We start from the raw sequence: 18,010 nt of genomic DNA, 5'->3' as shown, positions 1-18,010 counted from the left end.
TGATGCGCACCTACAAAAAACACCATGTATCTGTTTCCCTCAGAGCTCCTGTCGACCTGGGGTTCTCTGGTCTTGACACAGCTCATGACTTCAGATCCTTCCAGAACTCTCTTTTAAGGTGCCTGCTGCTGTTCATCTCATTCTGTTTGATCTCATTCTAGATCTTATTAAACAGGTGAAATTTACTGATGTCTCGACCTTGGAGCCAGAGCCTGTCAGTGGTGCAGAACACAGTGCCTCATCTGAAACCTGCACACACAAATCAGTCAAAAAGGAAAGAAAAAAAACAAATGCAGGTGCACAGAGAAAAAGGGCATGAGACCAACTATATTATATGAAAGAACAACAACAACAAAAAAATATAATGCAGAACAAAGAGAGAGTTTTCTGTTTACATACATATTGTAGAGATGGCAAAAGATACTGAGTATTCCCAGTAATCTGGTCACTTAATGTTTCAAAATTGCTTTTTCATACGCACGTATGTTGGTACGCAGTTACAAACGGAGATTTCCACTGCTTAACTGTAAATCTGCTCCAAAACCTCCCACTGACAGCCTTTCCCTCACATTTGTTCTGAACCACTGCTATATAGATTATTTGTATGGTATATATACACATTATGTCTCCTTGAATGACACTGAATTGCTCTTTATCTTTTCAATATCTCTGCACTACACGAAGAGATTATCCTGAGATAAGGGTGTTAATTTATCAGGTGGTCAGAGAAGCTGTTCTTCTGCTTGAGCTGATGTCTGCTAAACTTTAAGTCAATTTGGCATTTCCTCACTGAGAAGTAAATAATTTCTAATTAATTATTAGCAATTATTTTAACTTTGTTTTCTCATCTTCCTACAGAATGTTCACTTCAATTTTTTTCAATTTAAAATTTTAAATGCAAAAAATATCATGTGACACAGAAGAAGATGCCAGTTAATGCAGTACACAAAAACGATGTTGTTCTCAAATTAGCAAAGTATGAAAACAGTGTAAGGGAAAAATAAGACTTTAGTCATAAAGTATTTTTTTACATAATTATGAATTCATTTATCAAATTGTATCTTTAAAAGGACCATGAATCTTGAAAATGTATCTAGTACACTTTTCCACACATAAATCCTTTAAAAGAGCATTTTTCCCAATTACATCAAGTGGGAAAAGCACGTTTATTTACTTGCATTTAGCAAATCACTTCACATTAGGCATGCGTTTAACTCTGCTGACCACAGTATGCCTCATGGTGATGCAGAACTTACGCCTTAAAATACTACTGCCAGTTTTAACAATTCTGGTGAAGCTCTGCCCTTGTTTTCCATCTTTCTGTACTGCTGTGCCATAATGTCACCAGAAATGAAGCAGAAATGTCTCCCACAAAACTATGACTAGAATCAGCCAGAATGCTGTCATTACCTCGGCGTTTTTTTTCAGTAGATAAACCTAAAGGAAATTTCCTGGTAACCTAAGCAATTCTCTTTGAAGCAGGTCTGATGGGCAGCAGTATTAGGAAGAGGGGAAAGGCACTGAAAGGCCAAAAGTGCTGCACCACTGCATAGCCTATGATGAGGGGCACCGGTCCCCTGGGGTGAGGGCCCGCTGCAGGCCAAGGCCTCCACATCTCCACACCAAGAGTGTCATCAGCTCCCTCAGCCATCTCTCCAAAGCATTAACTAGGAGCCTTAAGTAACCCCAGCCTGATTTAATCTAGTGCCTCTGAGGGACAGTAAGGATTTCAAACTAGATCTAATTTCTGGGGGAAGCAGTGCATTTAGGATTGAAGGAAGAATTATTTTTTTTTCCTGACTCCACATTTCTCTGCTTCTCCCTGATACAGAAAATAATAAAAATAGCAAGATAGCTTTATCTTTTAAAATAGCTTCTATTCCCAAATGGTGATGCTGCGTTTGCTCACTTTTCCATGCAAGAACACGATAAAAACATTTAAGCCAAAATGAAGAACTCTACTCAGAAATCATCCATACTTCTAAAAGATGACAACGAAGGGATTAGAAATTTATGACTATAATCAAGGCAGGTTCTCTACATTAAAGAAATCGTTTTTAATTAACAGAGCAGAAAATCTACATCGTGCCTCCAGAGAATCTTTGGATTGTTCTGGGATTTGGGAACTCAGTCACAGCATATTTAGAGGTTTTCTCCTTTAGTGGCTGCCCTGCTGCATTATGGTATGTGCTACGTACAACCACAGCACCAGAACTTGTGACAAACTTCACTGACAATAGCATTAGAGATTTCTTTTGAGCTCTCAAAGCATAAAAGACCATTTTTAATAACAGAGAGAAGGAATAATGTTAAAATTGCTATTACTTTTATCAGAATGAAGTAAAAATTATGAAAAAGTATACCTTACAATTTTAACCACAGCATGTTAGTAAGGAAAAGTCTACAGCTGGTTTTGAAAACTTTTAATACAATAGTGTAATCGCAGGAAAGAAAGGACAAAGTACATCTCCTCAGTGCTGCTCCTCTAAAATTGCTTCCATTCATCTACTTTATTATTAAAAATATTGAGCAACGCTGGTAAAAGGAAATATATATCAAAATAAACACTTCTTTTTAATCTTAAAATCTTATGCAAGTAAGTACTTGGGAAAAAAACGTTCACAGCAGGGATGAAAACAGGAGTTCGTTTTACCAGCACTGCAGGTCTAAAAGAAAGATACTCTTTAACAAACATTAATTTTGGCTCCTATTACATACTCCTCTTTGAGGAAGAATTATCCATGATTTTTCCTTTCTAAAACTTTAACTGGATTTGCAGAAGACTGAGTGCAATACAGGACTGGACCTTGGAGGCAAATGCCTACCTTAGAAGTAGAAGTAGTTCAGACACTACAGAAATACCTATAAGCTGTTCAAGCAAAAACAGGATTTGAACAAGAAGCAAAATGTCATTTTCAAAAATTCACTGACAACAGGCCAGGACACACTTACGTAAAATGTTCACAGTGCTTGTTTATTTCTAAAATTATGAGATATAATGGAAAATCAAATGAAAACTCAGATGACTCGTGCCATTAAGCAATCAACAAGTTTTAATTATGAGCTGGTCTAAGCACTAGTAAATGAATAATTTTTTGAATAATTTTTAGTTGTATTTTACCCTAATATGCACAGAGTACGGAGAATCTAATGCATTGGGTCACTAGTCCCAGTGTGGTCTCACTAGTCCCTGTTACAGAGGAACAATTGCTTTCCTTGTCCTGCTGGCCACACCATTTCTGATGGAGGCCAGGATGCGTTGGCCTTCTTGGCCACTTGGGCCCACTGCTATCTTGTGTTCAGCCAGCTGTCAAGCAGCACCCCTAGGTCCTTTCCTGCTAGGCAGCTTTCCAGTCACTCTTCCCCAAGCCTGCATCACGTCATGGAATATTTTCCCCATATATGTAACTAACACAATTTAAGTGATACCATTCAGACACTCGGTTATATCACATGCAGAGGAAGAAAACATACCATTTGCCAGAAAGAATAGCCCGAACAAAACCTGACTGTCAAAGAAAGGATTGATTAACTAGATCCCTAACTTTGTTCTACGGTTTTGAATCTAAACTGAACTAGTGAAATGTAGCATAGTTGAATACAATTTTATTTGTATAGAAGAAATTTTATACAGCATCTTCAAATACCAATTCCCAACTAATGTAAAATGACACAGTATTCCTAACTTCAAAACTAAGGTATTCTAGACAGAGGCATACATATTGGGTCATACGATGATTTCACCTAAGAAACTACATCAGGTGCCTGACAGAGGAAGAAAGGCAGAGTCTGATATGCATGTCGTGTCAGCACCAAAAAGAAGAATTTTTGAGCAATTCAAGAGGTTCTTGCAAGAAGGCATCTCACTGATGTGCTCCTCTCTGCTACTGTAACAAGCAGTCAAACTGGAAGTCAGCATTGAATATGCTGCAACTTCAAGAAAGGCTTTCAGTTACAATATTTATTCTCCCCCTCACAATAATTCACTATTACATATAGGTACATATGTTACTGAAGATACAGAATATATATTATGTGTGATGGTTTAAGTGTATAAAAACATTAAATAAATCCATAGGAAAAACAAATGGAAAAATTATGCATCAAACAGAAGATTCAGTCTCTATTTAAGAGTAATTTCTAAAGCTGACTTGCTGCTACAGCAGCAATCATTCTAATGCAATGACATGCTCTTTACAAGTGCCACATCACTGCAAGCACATGGTGCTACCTTCCTGAGCTTGGACTGTAAGCATGACAGCAGGATCTTCAGGAGTATAAAACTATCCCAGTATGACTCCAGTAGTAAGTCTACCCTGAGAGCCTAGGGCATCCTGTGAGTTTGTCATACCTGTGGTCTTACCTAGGAATTAAGAGCCCAATATAAGCATGCATCAGTTAACAACTTTTAAAATCCCATTGTAGAAAATGACATTTGAAGTCTGCTTCAGTTCAATCAGCTTATGATCAGTTTAAGAACCCACTGGTATACCCGTAACCACGCTGCTGGCTGATATAACCAGTCCTGCTGCTGCACCTCTCATCCTGGGCTTCATCAGGCAAAAAACACTAATGCCCCTCCACATCTGCCCCTGTCCAAAGTGCGAAGGACCAGGTATCATCCCACATATTCTTAATATGATAATTCAGATAACTTAATAGAACAAACAGTACTTTCAAATCAGTAGACCCTCATTGAGTGGATGCAACTTTCCAAAAGATCATAAAAGTCTGCCTGATTAGTATAGCTAATCAATCGTAACTATAAATCCTCAGAGAAATTTTTAATACATATTTAAATTTACTTCTCTGAAAATATCTGGTGCAACTGGATCCCACTGTGAAAGACTAAACTGTTCCACAGAAGCCTCTTGGGGAAAAAAGATAAGCAATAAACAAATAAGCGTATCTATGTAATAAATCGATTTCAGCAGAAATTTGCTAGAGCATGTCATGGAATGTGGTGACAAAGCAAATGTGCCCATCGTGTGCTAAAATGCTGGTGTTACGTGTGCAGTCTGAAGTAATGGTGAAGACAGGAACAAGAAAGCTCAGGATTCAATATGCTTCTTCAGTCCTGGAGCTAGATGTCATTGCTACTCTACTACATGGTATTAAGTAAATACAGGCTATTCTAAGCCTTTTTCCAACTTGTACTAAAGAGATTCAGCAGGCACACCTATGCCAGGTCTTTTTACAAGAGCACCTTTATATTGCTGGGAGCACTTATCAACATAGTAAATAGATTGCAATAGTACTGTAGTTGCTTCCACACTGCTGAAAGCACTATGGTATCAAGATCACACGTTTTTTTGCCAAAATATATTGATTTTGACAAAATATCATTTAGAAAAAAAAAACTAAGATGTTTGAAGAAAACAACTGTTTTGTTGAAACATTTCAGTAAATGCTTACATACAGCTTCATATAAAATTAATCCTCCTTTGAAAAAAAAATGATAAAACCCCTTTTGACTGATCCCAAAAATGATTTTTAAAGTATGTTCCATTGAAAATATTTTAAATTTTTTTTTTTGGCTGAGTCTAGGCCAAAGCAAATGTGTTAATAATAAAAATGCCATTAGGTGGACAGTCTGGTTTCCACACAGCTCTCTGAATTAATGGTTTGTATCTGGAAGTGGCCTGAAGAGAAGATTGTCTGTCCCAGGAAGTCTATTACTTCTTGTCCTCCTCTCTTAATCTTCAGACTTCTTTTGGAAGTCTTCCACAGGGGTTCTGCATACCATGCAAGACTAAGGACTCTAATTCCTTGAAAGGTACTTTCTGCCCGTTGTCTGCCTCTTTGATCGCAGCAGGAATCCATGCTGCTCTCTGGCAGCTCACAGCTATGGTTAAGGATGGGTGGAGAACGTATAGGCACTCAGGACTTCTCTTACACCATCTGATCAGCAAGTTTTGGCAAACTAGTCTTGGAATACTGTGAAATAACCCACCAGAGAAGAAATTGAGCAGTTCACAGCATCACAACAGAATGAGAGAACTGCTGAGAGGATTAGCTTCTCCCTTTGTCTGCCCGCCCTCTGTTCCCCTCTTGCTTTTTATCATACCTTAGGCTACAGTGATTGACTTACCTGGAAAAATCTATACCAGTTCCAGTGAAGGAGATGCTGAGGTGAAGAAAATGAGGAAGCACATGCTGAGCAGTTAAAACTGTGTCAGTGAAAGGTCTGCACGTGTAGCAGGAACCATAGGTGGTGTCTGATCTGTGACACCCGGGATCTCATTGCCAGCTCCAGAATAAGGGTGCATGCCTATAGGTGCCATACTTCAAGAACACCCTGGCCACAGGAGAAATATCCTGCCATCCACCTTTTTATGATGCAAATAAAAATTACATTGTCCATCTCAGGACATGCAATATTTAATCCTGATCTCTAATTGACTTTCTGCCCTAGATTTCATGATGACTTCGTTCTGAACCTTTGTCTTATTGGAAAGGGAGAAGTCACAAGTTCTTGAAAGAATACCCATCTCTGCTCTCGGTTCCCATTCTGCATTAAAAATACAGATTTCAATAGCTTTCAAAATGCACTACAGTTTCTTTTTTTAAAGTTCATTGAAGTCATCGGAAACTCTCCTCTCAGGGCTTACGCAGTCCCATACCTTATATCACAGAATCCAATATTGTAGGCAAAAGGAGCTTGAAGAAAAGTAGTCTCAGACACAAATTAATCCATGACTGACTATCCAAAGACATTCAGATTTTCTCTTCTTGAATTCACAATAACATAATTCAGACATTGCTTCACAAAGATTTTTGAGGACTAGTGCAGTTTAAAGCAAATGAACTGCTGCTTTGAGATTTCTGAGATGGAAGTGTTTAGGGGAGAGTTTAGTTTTTCCCCTTTAAAATTGCAGACACATGATACTTTACACTGTCTTTATGTTGAAGTTTTCTAGCGTTCACAGGGAACGGTTGATGAAAGCAAACAACTTCCAGAAATGTGAGTGAATGATAGGAGGGAGATTTCACTGTAATGTTGGTGATTAACACTGGACAGCTTTAGGGATTTAATGAGCACTACCAGCAACTATGATGACATGCACTACAACAACATCCTCTAAAAAGTATGATCTACAAGGACAAACGTAACCAAAAACTGCATATATAGATATTCTTCATTTAGGAAATATCATTTAGCTTAAATATTAAGATACCAACTGCAACTAGGTATTTCTGAACTGAAAATCGTGGAGGCTGGAAGATTTTACCAGGGAAGTACCACTTTTTATGCTATTTGTTAGACATCTGCTACTAGCCACAGTCAGAGATGTGATACTGGGCTGAGAGACATTTGGTATGAGCTGATACAGCAATTCTTACATCTGTTTACCCCTGCTTCTCATAAACAGCAGAGAAATGAGAATAAAGATGAAGATATAACTTCAGAGCTAGATGTTGATTAAGTGATGACTAAACGACACATCAGATGGGGATGTGCTTCAGTGTCCCAAAATCAAATGACAATCCATTCCAAAAATGGGATTCAGTAGGGCTTTGCGTTACCTATATTAGCACTGCAGTCCAAATCAAGAACGTGTTTTGGAAGTGAATCTTCCTACCATTCTGCCTTACCATGCTTTGGCTCATGCTGCAAAGCTGTTTGGCAGCACATAAACTTTCCGCCTTTTGGATGGCTCCAAACCAGAATTGCCCTCCATAAGTACACCTAAAGCTCCAAGGATAAATTGCTGTGCCGTCCACTGAACCAAACCAGAACTACTATTACGACAAAGTACACTCCCAACAAAGGCATTTAATGTGGACATTGGGCACCCAGCTTCATTCTGCAGACCTGCACCTGTTGTGCTGCACTGTGCTAGCCTTTGTGACCAAAAACTGGAACGCATCTCCTGAATGATGCATGACACACTTCCTCTCTTTTCTGTGGCCCCACATCGTAAGAGTATTTAATGCCTATACATAGTGCTTTGAGACCTACCAATGAAAAGCAATTTCAACAATTATTTCAAATGCATGGTTAGTACAACATTCTGGTAATCCATTCGCTTACAGACTTAGAGCATTGTACCTTGCCTGTGTAAATCTTTTCCCTGCACACGTACCACTTGTCAGTCTGTTTACAACCAAGAAGAAGCATTTGGGTATACCTCAAACTGCACAAACCGTCTAGACAGTGTTAGCAGCTCCAAGGCCAGCCTACAGAGATTACAGGCAGGTCCCATTAGCTTCATGCGGAAAAGGCATTTTTAATGGAAATCCTACAGATAAACAGAGATCTCAGAGGGTTTTATTCTCCACTGCCATATTCCCAAGATGATAGCTTACAACTTTCGCTTACATATCCTGCAAAATAATTCTACACAGCATTAAAAACAAATACTTGGCCTGATTAGCACACATCAAGCAAATGCTTACCTATGTTTATAGTAATTTTCTCCCTCATCTCTCATGCACTCCTAATATTGAATTGTTCTTTGGAGCACTGCAAGGGACAGTGAAGGGAAGTTCACACCACAGAAAGGCTGTGACGGTGCCAAGGATAAGAAGCATGTGGGTGACAAACCTACAGAGTGGCCAGGCAAGGCCAGCTGAGGAGAGGCAACCTGCCCCTCTAGCAGCAATTATCGGTCCACAGTCCTGCATTTGGTGCAGAAAAAATATCTTTAGGTAAAGCTGACCTGCAAACATCACTGGAGCCACAGCTGTTTCCACAGAAAACCGTGGGTGATTTTTACCGGCTCTTGATTTAATTCCAGCTGAGAATTCACCTTCACTGAGAAGTTCAAGTGGCAAGACTTAGTGGGGGTGTTCAGTAAGGATCCATGCAGTAGAGCTGGTACCTCTGGTACAAAAAAAGAGCTGAATTTATTAGGCCTACAGGTCATGATATACATTCTCAAAGAGACTCAATGGCCAGGTCTCTACCAGTGAACTAAACACGACCAGAATACCAAGCATGTTCTCTGGCACAGAGGCCATCTGGCAAGAACAACTCGAGCCCGTATTATTAAACTTTCTCACCCTCCAGAAAAGGGATGCTGGACGCTACCCCTGTGCCAGAACCTGTCTCTGGCTGGCCCTAGCTCCTGAGCAGTACCTGGGACGTGCTCAGGAGGCCAAAGCCAAGTCAGAAAGCACTCCAATGACTTACTGGTAGAGCTGGTTCGAGTTTCAGTACTCGGGAACCTTTTCCAAAGCTGTTCAGTGTACCTGCATGGAGTAGGTCGTTCACACAAGTGTCTGCCCAGGCGCCCTGTTTGTGGAAGCTGAGGGAAAGCTGGCAGTCATGGTGGAAGTCATGGTGGAACAGAAGAAATAGAGGCACAGGGGTCCAAGAAATTTTGGTCCCAGGGATAGTTTTTGCGGTCTGACAGTAACAGTTGTAAAGCTGTAAGCTGTAAAGTCTTTAATAATTTCTTTGGGATGTACAGTAACTCTAAAGGACACTGAGCCTTTGGAGATTAGTGAATAATTAATAAAACAGTTTTTCTCCCTTTTTATCAGTGTCTAAGGCTATGGTTTGTTTATTCCCACAAAGGGAAACCAAGGGAAAAAAACGGCGTTGGACATGCTGTTAGACAGGACACACTAAGCTAAACAATTTTATTTTTTAATTCCTTTTCAGTATTTTTCAGTGGGAGTTTTGCTTTAAAAGGATTAAGAAAATGATGTTTTGAAAATGTACTGAGAGGGTCTTCACTAGAGAGAGTTTCCAGTCCAAAGAGCTGAAAGGAAAAATGGGAAAAGTTGTCTTAGATCAGCTTTTTGCTCTTCTTCATCCTGAAGTGGCTAAACTAGGACAGCTCCTGGCAAGAACTGCACCAGCATAAGGACCACATAAATATGACCCTGCCCAGTCAACTCCATCTCAAATACACCACGTGGCACAACAAATCTGTCCTCTGCTGGTACTGACAAGTGCCTCTCCAAACACTACCTAGCGGGAAGCTAGAAAAAGTATTTTCAGGATTTAGACTTACAATTACATATCAGTCTTCTGCTTTTAACATGCTCAGCAGTACTCACAATGCTGTGGTCCTAGCTTTTCAGGGAACTTACACAGGATGGACTGCATGGCTACTTCAAAACACCTAATAATGCAGTCTATGATAACTAACGTTAAAAATTTCAGTCTTGGTTTGAAGATTTGTGTATCTGTAACTTTTGAGCCATCATATGAAGACACAATGGGATAAGACTGCAGTCAGTATATCAGAATTCGTGCTGGATTGCTTTGCTTCTGTCAGTTTGTGTGACAGCTGACGGATATGGGACACTACTGAAATCGCACCACTGTATGGAATAGCCAGATTTGACACTGTTTTCCCTGGAAAGAAAAGGCAGATGCGTTCCTCAGAAGTCTAATGCGACATAATATGCCAAAATAGTCTACTCTGGAGTTTTTTTTCAGTCAATTGCTAAAATAAGTGTTTTGGAGGAATACTTAATACATGTTTTTCATCATGTGGAGACTACAGCTCCTTGTGAGTAACTGCCTATTTACCAATGTTTTCTGTGGAAAACAAGAAATGCATCCTGTCCCTGCCGAGCAATGATAACCAAATTAAATCAAACTTTTGCTGAACTACAATCTTACAGCAATCCAAAAATTTAACAATTCCCCCCACACACCTTCCTTTCTTGTGTTCCCTAGGTTTGTTTGAGAAATAGTCAGAGCTGATAGCATGGCACAATACAGCAAGTGCACAGGCAGATGTAAGCCAGAGAATTTTTTTTCAACAAAAGTTTTGTCACTCTAGTCTTTCAAAGATATTTGTCCCTTTTCATACTTATTTACGTGGCATCTGTTAATCGAGTTAAAATAAGCAAAAAAGTAAAACACAGCAAAACAGCATCACTAAAAATAAGCACTTTCTGTTTTCAAAGAACTGAACAAGCCTGTACTGATAGCCACAACACACTAGTAGATAAGGAGACACAGAAAATGATCAGCAGCTGAGTGATGAGGCAGGAAAGCCCTCCTGTAGGAATGGGCATTTTGAAGAATATGAAAAAGCCTAAGTGGCACTGAGTTGGGTGTGCTGCAAGAACTGGTGAAAAAATGCCGTACTTCTGACAAAAAGATGACTAGGCAGTAATAGACATGAAGATTCAGCAAGAGACAACAGGGAGAAAAAGATGGGAGCAGGAGAACAGGGAGAAGAAGAAGGAAATAAAGCAGAAGTCTCAGGAGAAGCTAGGACAAAATATGGTTGCTGTGATAGATGGCCACAATTTAATGACAGATTGACACTGACACTTTCATCCTTTGATTGCCTTCATCAACACTACATCTAGTCAATTTTTCATACCCATTACTTCTATGTATCTGAAGATTTATCACTCATCTTTGAAAGACAGTATTTCATTTTGTGTCCTCTAGAAGCAATTAACTAAATCCATCTTCTAAATCTTCAGCATTGTTACTGCATTATCTCTGCGTTTTAATTGAATTCCTCACAAGTGATCTGCCATTAAGTATTGATTCATCGTAACGTTTTGTTTCAGGTTTTCTTTGATTTCATTATCATGAAGGAGGTCACAATAAGGTACTGGTGTATAAAAAGATGTATGGATATCAGCAATGCCACACAAAGCAGCGTGCACATGATGCTCTGTAGATGCTGTAATCAAACAGCATAGAGTATTGCAAAAGATTTTATAACTCATTTATTGCCATGCCAAGCAGTAGCAAGCATGCGCTGTAGTCAAGCTCATAATGACTTCCTAATTACATGCCAGAAAATAGAAAGCTACATTCATACTTAGTTTAATTCAGCAGTGTTTCCAGGGAGAGGGAGGGATCTGTCTTTCCCAATTCAGGTTTCTTTTTTAGATTACGCACCTTAGGAAAAGGACTAGAAAAACAATGATCACAAAAAATGCAGCCTCCTGCTTTAAAGCACAATAGATGTAGATAATCATGAGTCAAGAGAGAAGAGAACGAAAAATTGCAAAAGATTCGTACAGGAGTCACATGAGATTTGGTCACTTTCTTGAGCTATTCAAAAAAATCGTTCAGGGACTTTTAGAGAAAAGTACTAATAAATGACTATGACTTCTGTCTTAAAGATTGCTGTTCAGTTAGCACCAGCAGTCAAATTAAAAGGAACCTGAGTTGAATAATTCTTTTTTTTTTTTTACTTCCTCCAGTCAAATCACTTTGCACATATAGAAACCTTTGTGCCAGCAGGTTACTTGACATTATGCATTTGTCTCTGTGGGTAATTAGAGCAATATAAGGCAATATTATAAATGAGATCCTTTTAGATGTGACTAATGAAGGAAAGGGATAATATCACAACTGTTAGGGCTAGATGATCTCTTTAGGAAGGCTAAGCAAAAGGTATCTTCTTCAGGAACTGAAAAATACATTTTTTAACATGAAGAAACACTTCCCTGATGGATAACGATATTACTTTATGCAAACTTCTGGTTTCCCTTTCCAAATTACAGCATCAGCATGCAATTCAGAGAGCACCTCACACCACATAAATGGGTATGCCGGGAAAGACATACCATTTCAACCTTGATGCAGTACTTTACGGTCAGGTTAATAATATATGAGCATGTGACTAAAGTGAGTCTACTGGAAAGATAAGCTGATCAACTATCTTAAATGCATTTTCTAATTCACTGCCCATCCTTTTCTTCATCTTTTTTTTTTTCTGTCCACTTAAGAGGAAGGGTTTATAAAAAGAATTGAAGGCAGCTCATCAACATTTTTTAAAATAGCTAATCTATTCCCAAACTAGCTCAACCATTTTTCTGAAAAAAGAAAAGATGGAAGAAATGCCAAAAGAGACACCATTTTTTGATTAAAAGGAAATGAAACATCCCTCCTTAGAATTGATTTCTCTTAATCACCTCGCGTTCATCACACAAACATGCAGGTGCTGCTAACTACTTCTCCTCACATTTCATAGGCCTTTATTACCCAAGGACAAACTGCTTTCTCTGCCACACAAAGCTCAGGTGAAGCCCAGTCCACCTCCTCTAGGCCACTAACTTGCACCTGCATTCCTTCAGTTTGCATTGATGAAGATAGGTCAGTACCCTGGAAACCCTCCATGGAAAGGCCGTATCTACCCAAACCGAGGTGAACATCTCCATCTGGTTTACGTGCATGTTAACTGGCCAGCACAGCCAGCTCGGATCCCACCTCAAGCCCTTTCCTCTCCACATTTCTAGCTACTGGTCATCTACCTGCTTTCTGCTATGTGACGCAGCTTAACACAGAGCATTCTATGAAACATCACTGCAAATGGGTATGAAGACAAGCAAGACCAAGAGGCAGAGCTCATCCCTGAGAAACAAGTTTGCGACAACAGTTTTCTAAAGCACAGGGAGTTATTTGACCACGTTACCTTTAGGAACACATTACCACGGAGAAACAAAGAGCTCAGATGGCAAGGCAGAGACGAGAAGACATGCAGGTGGCATTCACACCAACTGCTTCCAGAAACCAAAGACAGGCATTTGGCCTAAGCCATGCTCCCTGTACAAAGAATGGGAAAAAGCAAGCTCTCCACAACAAGTTATCTTTTAATACAGCCATTGCCAGCCAGATAGGATGCATCCCCCTCTGGAGAGTCACTTCTCCTCCACTACATAGGATGACTAGATAATTTTGGATGGATGCAATGAACTGCACTTTTTGGTTATATCTATCCTAGGGAATAGCTAGCAGGGAGTTTTCTGATCCAAAGGACAAGTGGCATGGCATTGCACAGCTTGCTCCTGTCTGAATGAACTGACTGACTTCACAGAGCAAGTAGCTGCACCCAGGCTGCCTGCTGGGAACGGACCTAGCCTGCACTCATCTCTAGAGAGGACCCAAGCACCATGTGGGGAAACACCAAGCCAAAACCATGCTAATGTTTCAACAGACCATGAATGCATGCCGGACCTCAAGCAACGAGCTCATGCATTGAAGTCTTGACATTTTTGAGACTAGCAACAGTGGCAACTCTTAAATCGAGCAGATCTGTAGCTCACGGACTTCTTCCAGGAAAGAATTTTGAGTCACATCTGTTCTGCAAGTCCAGAAAACATTCTGCTATGCAAAATTACAGTTAGTTTGGGAGATGTTTTTGTTACCCAAACAGAAAGCCTGTATTACCTGTTTGGAAAACGCTTAGAAAGGCCATGTGTCATTATCTGAATAGCCTAAGAGGTCAGAAGCTACAGCTAACCACTTCTGCTGCAAAGAAACATAGCAATGTAATTGTGTTACGTTACAAAAAAGGGCTTAAGTTCATCTTCTGTATCCGTAACAAATAATAAGAGTTTCTGTATTACTCAGTTCTCCCATCTTGAGTTGGTGCATTTTAAAACTCCATATTTAAGTCTATTTTTTATCTCTTACTTTCAACTTTAAAATTTCAGTGCATTTTTAAAGCTACAGTGGCATAGAAACCACCAAGAAACCCACCAAGAAACCACCAAGAAACCAAGAAGAAATTCTGCTCACAGAATTATTTTTGGTTAAGCAGAAAAATGTTTCCACTGGTTTACATCTTAGTATTCTAATTAGATTTGATTTCTTACTCCTCCAGACTTAATTCCCCATTAAAAATGGGAGAAGGACTCAGCTCCCGAAAGGGCTCTGCAACAGCCCAGCCCTAAGGAGTGGAGGGCCGTGCCCAACAGAGCTCACGTAGCACACGAACTGCATTACACCCACAGCATTTGATGTTGTACCTAAGCAATGAGACCCCTGCTCAGCCCATGATGGATAAATAAGCATCTAAATGGAAGATGTTAAAACATCCCTGATGCTATCAGCAAACAGCCACGTGTGACTCGAGAATAAAGCTCTTCCTTTCAAGTACCAGGGGGGTTAACAGACCAGCACAGAATGATAGCGGGGCTATCCTACATCTCAATTAAAAACTCACAGGATGAGTTATTTTTAATCACATGGATTTGAGCTTGCTTTTAAAGGTTATCATCCATGTCCTACATGTATTTTAATTCAGAACGTGCATGGAGTCTACCTGAAATACCCTCAGTAGTTTAAATTAGACACAGAATTTTATGTGGGTCTTAAACTGCTGGGCAGTGTTACTTGCTGCTGCTGAATATCAGCTATGTACCACTTCAGTACACCCTCCACTTACCTTCAAAAAGGCTGGACAAGGAGGAACAACAGGCTGAATTCCTCTCAACAGTAACTAAACGCTGAGCATCTATCCTAGGACAATCAAATCTGGTTGTCTCCCCCGCCACCTCCCTGCTAGTACTTCCAGAGAGGCACCATCTTACGCCCCCTCTGTTAGGGGCAGCTCCAATGAGACGCTATACAACCCATGCAGAGATGTGAGAAACAAGTCCTATTCTGGCACCTAGCTCCCCCTGACACAACTACCCGGTACTGAGCCCTGTGCTGGCATCACTTCACAGCTTCCAGAAACCGTACTAGCTACACCACAAGCACCCCGGCATCTCTGCAGAGTGCCGTGTTGTGCCGTGGAGACATACCCATGAACTAATGAAAATTCAACATTCATATTAGTATAAAGAAAAAAGTCATTAACTGCTACTGAGCTGCCAATTACCCAGTGTAACTGCAGACCTCCCAGCACAGCTGTTCTACCTTCCCTCTCTGCTGCATGCAATATTAGATTCATATTGCAGGTTACATTAACACAGCAACCTGTAACTGGTTCCTAACTGCTAAGAGAACAAATTATTTTGCCAAAATTATTGGTTCAAATCTGTAATAGTGAATAATGAATTAGACATGCCTAGACTTAGCATTTTTTTCATTGCAATCTCAATAGTTATAAGGAACTGTGAAATTCAATTACAAATACTAAATGAACTCTCCTTTTGAAATTATTTCTCTTCCAGCTATTTTTTTTATGAGTGCGTCATAGGGGAGAAAAACGAAAGTTTGTCCTGGACAAGCTTAAACCCCTAATGGAAACTTAATATTACCCAACCTCTTCCACAGAAACTTTTTATTCTTTTTCAATGTTAATGGATTGCACTTGATATTACATCAGTTAAAAATGTTTATATAATCAAATCTGTATTAAAATGAAAGTTGTGAGAAAAAGTGTATTACTAAAGGATCCTAATTCTCTGGTTACGCTTAAAGAAGAATTGCTCTCTTTGACTCAGGAAATCTCAAATCATGAATTACAGGAGGTCAAAAGTGTACACTGGAGAAGTATTAACATACATTTATTCTTCCCTGCGTGTCCCTTACCAGCCAGCATCACAGTCAGGATACTTGGCCAGATGGACCTTTAGTCAGATGCGCCATGGGATGTTCTTATCTTTGCTGTTGTCTTCTGCCCAGCATGAGACTGTCTGCAGCGCCTTTATGAAACTGCTAAGCTTTCTGTATGACTACAGTCAATATGAATAAGCATTCAGTGCATGAATAAAGATCTTCATATAAATATCACGCTTTCCTTTCTCTACCTTTTTCTGTCTTCAATGGAACGGAAAAAAATGCTAGACATAGTGGGTATAAATCCATAAAGCTTCTTTGAATTTTCAATTCCCATAACTTAATTGAATGTACTTCTTCATCACTTGGCCATTCAGTAAGGCTGTCAACAGAAGTAAAAAATTACTTATGGTTATATGCACGGAAGTCCTGACCTCATACTTTTTTTTTCTTTATGACTAGTATATTTTAAAGAACATATATTCAACACCTGTTGCAATCAGTGCAAAGATGCTGAGAACATGATGAAGCTATACACACATTGGTAACTAATGACACCTCGGATGGCCTGGCACACCCCTATGACAGTTGCATATTATTATAAATGACTTGTGGGAGACTCCTGGTATTCTAAAGCACCAGCATAAGGCTGGCAGTGGCATCTGAAAAAGCATGAAGACAAGCTTGCGTGTGCAACTCAGAGGTGCCCACACTGACAAATACTTAAATCGGAGCACAAACTCACAGAAATACATTGCTGGAAAAGATCTCAAAGCCTAACCCTTCTAGAGGCAAGAGCAACACCATCAAAGAGGTATTTTTCCAGTCTCTTCCTAAAAAAACTGCAACAAAGGAGATGGTACAACAAAGCAGCTGGCTGAAAAATAATCTGAAATGAATTAATTTCTTCAAGTGTTACTCCTATTGGTTCTAAATTGCAATTGATTGTCATCCTCTCACCATCAGCTTCCTACATACTAGGAAATGCATGTCCTTTCTCCATCCTATTTTTCAGTGCTAAACAAATCCATTTACTTCAACATTGCCACATACGCATTGCTTTCTAATTACTTTAATTAGACACATTTGTTTCCCTCTCTCGTATCTCCTGTTCATTAACATCTCCCTGAAAACCAGTGCAAAAACACTGGACACAGCATTCCTGCTCAGCCTTCACCAACAGTGGACAGAGAAACCCATGTCTTGTGAGTAACACTCCTATTCACGTACCTGAGAACAAGATGCGTCTTTTTTCAGACTTGGATTAACTTTTTCCATGTACTTTAGACTCTAGTTCAGCAAAGCCTCCACATCCTCTTTTTCTGTCTTGCTGCCTATCCATTTTTTTCTCATTTTAAGAACCAGACTCTTCCTTTCTTACAAAACATAGCACTTTGTGCTTGCCACTAATACTACATTCTTTATTTAGGACCATTCCTCTTATTTGTAAAGATCATTTTGAATTCCGTTTTTGTCCCCTGAAATGTTTGCAAGTATTTCAGGTTGATATCATTGAAGATCATATCTATCATGCAAGTCAGGATGATTCAATATTAGCAACTGGATTTAGCCTTTAAAAAGCCCTTGTCACCCTCCAGCAACATTAACTACCCCCTTGTCTCTCCCAAAACAGGTATTTCTTCTCCTTCACAGCCAGAACCCTGCATACCACAGCAGCTACTTTCCCAGAAGCTTATCATCAATTTCCTTGGCCAAACAGGAGTCATACTTCTATCATACCGTCCACTACAAGCGCTTCCCCCTCTTTCAGCAAGAGCTAGAGAACATCCCAGGAGTGAAGAGAGACAGACAAGCACGTTGGGCGAGCCCAAGGATACTCCC

At 39.7% G+C, this 18,010-nt stretch overlaps 1 protein-coding gene across 3 annotated transcripts in view; it reads right to left on the bottom strand.

The window, feature by feature from the left end:
• The window catches only part of GABRB3 (gamma-aminobutyric acid type A receptor subunit beta3), a 121,272-nt gene that overhangs the window by 89,187 nt on the left and 14,075 nt on the right, over positions 1–18,010 (bottom strand). The gene's annotated exons all lie outside the window — the stretch shown is intronic.

The sequence above is a fragment of the Anser brachyrhynchus genome (genome assembly GCF_964034855.1).
Source record: "Anser brachyrhynchus genome assembly, chromosome: 1".
Taxonomy (NCBI): Eukaryota; Metazoa; Chordata; class Aves; order Anseriformes; family Anatidae; genus Anser; species Anser brachyrhynchus.
The sequence above is the reverse complement of the archived record's forward strand: the minus strand, read 5'-3'. Positions and strand labels throughout refer to the sequence as shown.